This window comes from Myotis davidii, unplaced genomic scaffold (assembly GCF_000327345.1).
Source record: "Myotis davidii unplaced genomic scaffold, ASM32734v1 scaffold46, whole genome shotgun sequence".
Lineage (NCBI taxonomy): Eukaryota > Metazoa > Chordata > Mammalia > Chiroptera > Vespertilionidae > Myotis > Myotis davidii.
Window position 1 is genome coordinate 12,157,423 of NW_006383006.1, and position 3,893 is coordinate 12,161,315.

Consider the following 3,893-nt stretch of genomic DNA (forward strand, 5'->3'; position numbering starts at 1 on the left):
AGTGTCGGCCTGCAGACTGAAGGGTCCCAGGTTCGATTCCGGTCAAGGGCATGTACCTGGGTTGTGGGCACATCCCCATTGGGGGGTGTGCAGGAGGCAGCTGATCGATGTTTCTCTCTCATCAATGTTTCTAGCTCTCTATCCCTCTCCCTTCCTCTCTGTAAAATATCAATAAAATATAAAAATATAAAAATAAAAAAAACAGGCACATCTAGAAACAACAGCTCTGACCCCTAGAAGAAGGAAATTGCTTCTTCCCCAAAGACGGTCAGCAGACTGAGAGAAGACCCTTCTCGCAGGGGAAAAGTGAGTGCCTATGCCTCAATCACAAAGCCTATGCCTGCCAATCTCTTCAAATAAGGAAGAGAGTCAGGCTCCCTTTCGGATCCTTGAACATTATGGCAAGAAATATTGGGCACTACGAAATAATTTAATTCTTTGGTAAGCTTTCTGCAATTATCAGTAATGTTTGTGTCTATAGCACAAGATGAGATGGCCCCAAAATACCAGTAAAAAGGCAGTTCAGTTTCAATAAATTTATCCTAAGGGGATAGTGAAGCAAGAACACTAAAATGTCCCAACAAGGATAGCTGCTAAAACTTATTTGAAGTGGCATAAGTGTCCACAAGGAGGAAAATGCATAAATAGATATTTTAAAAAAAATTTTGATAAATGAACCTTTCCTTTTTTCACAATAACAGCATTGCAGTATGTGTATTACTTTGTAACCTATTGTTTTCAATTATCATGAAGAGCTCTCATTTTTAATATTTATATCTTGTTAAGCACACATATAGAAGATATAAAATATATATGTATATTTTAAAGTATAATAATAAATTGAACTACCAAGGCTAAAAAAATGGAACATTGCCGAAAGCTCTGTGGTCCCAGATGGTATGATCCTTCTCTGTCCTATCTCCTCAACCCCCAGCTAACTACTCTCCTGACTTTAGTGATAATCATTTCTTGCTTTATAGTTTTAGCACTTAGGTGTGTGTCCTTAGATATTGGTGCATTGTAACTATTTTTGAACTGTATATAAATTAAACTCTACCATATGTTAGTCATTTGAATCATTTCTTCAGTGCCATGTTTGAGAACTCACTTTTTTTTAATCTTTATTGTTCAAAGTATTACATATGTCCCCTTTTTTCCCACATTAACTCCCTCCAGCCCATCCCCGCCCCCCGGCCTCCCACCCCCGGCTTTCACCAGCTAATTGTCTGTGTCCATGGGTTATGCATACAAGGTCTTTGGTTGATTATCTCCTACCCACCTACCTTCTCCCACCTTCCCTCTGAGATTCCACACTCTATTCCTTGCTTCCATGTCTCTGGATCTTCTCTGTTCATCAGTTTATTTTGTTAATTAGATTCCACATATGAGTGAGATCATGTGATACTTGTCTTTCTCTGACTGACTTATTTCACTTAGCTTGATATTCTCCAGGTCACTCCATGCTGTCTCAAGGATAAGAGATCCTTCTTTTTTATTGCTGCATAGTATTTCATGGAATAAATGTACCACAGCTTTTCTATCCACTCATCTACTGATGGGCACTTGGGCTGGTTCCAGATCTTAGCTATTGTAAATTTTGCTGCTATGAACATAGGGGTGCATACATTCTTTCTGATCGGTGTTTCTGGTTTCTTAGGATGTATTCCTAGAAGTGGGATCACTGGGTCAAATAGCAGGAGAACTCACCTATGCTGATGTGTGTACCCATAGTTTTGTCATTTGCAAAACTGAAATGTTTCAAAACACTGATAGGAGAATGTTATCAGATATTTATCCACTTTCCTGGCAGTGGGTATTTCAAGTGTTTTCATTTCTGGCTATTATAAACAGTGCTGCAATGAACATTTTTATAACTCATGCCCAAGTAGAAGAGTTCCTATAGAATAGAGACCCAGAAGACAACTTTGCTGAATAGAATATGCAAATGCCTAAAAAAAAGAATATGCAAATGTCTGTCCCAATTTACCTGCCAACCAGCACTGTCGGAGAGTTCCTGCTCCCCTGCCTCCTTACCCACACGTGCCATCAGTTTAGCTAAGCCAGTACGTGAGCAGTGGCACCTCACTGTGAATTCTAAAGAGGTTGAGCATCTTATATTATTTTTCTTGACCATTCCTATATTGATGTAACATTTACTTATGTACTTCCCTTCTGAAGTTTCTTTTCTCTATCCCACTCTTTAAGGAATATTACCAAGTAAAAATGTTTTCTATCTCCAAGGAGCTTACATACCTAGTCAGGGGATAAAAAATATTCAGACCAAAGGAAGATCATCTGCAAAAGGGTCTTGCCTAGAGCCTTTGGCCAGTGGCCCTGCACCACTTGTGTAATTTTGCACTTACAACAAAATGTGGCCAAGGCTGTGTTGTAGGTTATGGACCATTTTTATACTGGATTTAAGAGAAAGGGGATATCAGTGTGGACAGAGGAAGCGTGGCTTGATTTTTGTTTGTTTTATTTTAGAATCTAAAAATGCAATACATAAAAAAAATCAAGTAGCAGAAAAATATACAAAGAAGAAAGTCAACATAATTATTTCTGTCCACCTATTAGCAATTTACTCTATAAAGCCAGCATTTGTTCTTGCTTTTAGGTGGCATTTGGATGTTTAGACAAAGAAGCTGCTTTAACTATAAAAAAAAAAAAATTTTTTTAACCATCACCTGCGGGGTAGAGGTGGCATTTGCTGGGGGTGCTTCTGAGAGGCCCGGGCAGAGAGGGAGGCCCCCCTACCTCTCCACCAACTTGGGTGATTGCTAGGAGAGGGGATTGTGTGTTCCACATCCAACAAGAATGACTCAAAGGAGAGCAGAAGGAAGAAGGTATGTGCCAAGGGCCAGCAGTTCCTTGGCTGCAATCTAGCCTCACAAGGAACCCTCCCAGGAAGAATCAGTCATTCTGTAGAGGAGCAAAATATTTTTTTAAAATATATTTTATTGATTTCTTACAGAGAAGAAGGGAGAGGGATAGAGAGTTAGAAACATCAATGAGAGAGAAACATTGATCAGCTGCCTCCTGCACACCTCCCACTGGGGATGTGCCCGCAACCGAGGTACATGCCCTTGACTGGAATCGAACCTGGGACCCTTCAGTCTGCAGGCCGATGCTCTATCCATTGAGCCAAACCGGTTAGGGCAAGAGCAAAATATTTTAAATGGTTTTGCTGACATACCTGAAAGTGACAGTTCATTCCAGACTTGAACAATAGAAAATTATTTGCAGTGGAGCTAGCAGAAGCTACTAGGCAGAAGAAAGAAGTTCCCCTGGGGGCAGGCATGGGATGTTTTAGGGAACCACCTCCAAAAGAGAAAGAGATCTAAATCCCTGAGGAAAGCAGACCCCACGGGATTATATGGGAAGGGAGAAGGGAGTGGAAGAGCATTACAATTAAGCCACACGCTATAGAAATTAACTAAAGATGATTTTACTTTATGTAGTTAGGGACCTTGTCTTTGCGTTGCCCCACTGATCCCCAGCACCTACCCCAGCTACTGACATAACGAGGCACTCAATGAACGAAAGTTAAAAACAGCTGTTTCCTACAGAGTTCTGTTTATACCCAATACTGGGATCAATAAACATATATCTGCTTCTGTCTAATCCTGTCATCACAACCCCTGGCTCTTAACCAAAATTTTAAGTAGAAAATGCAGAGTGGCTTTCCAAGTGCTTAGAGGTCGGTTCAAAGTAGTGGAACCATAAGTCAGTCCTGTGGAGACTCTGAAGTTCAATCAAGTTTTGAATCCTTCAGTGAGCAAGACAAACACCACAGGATCACAGTTCCAGACACACAAACTACAAAGGCTCTTGATGTGCTTGGCCTTGATGTTAAGAACCCTCCTTTTTCATTTTCTTTTTTTCAGATCTTTCCC

At 40.4% G+C, this 3,893-nt stretch overlaps 1 protein-coding gene across 1 annotated transcript in view; it reads left to right on the forward strand.

Annotated features, from left to right (window-relative positions):
- Positions 1-3,893, forward strand: part of RYR3 (ryanodine receptor 3) — a 417,605-nt gene that overhangs the window by 400,967 nt on the left and 12,745 nt on the right.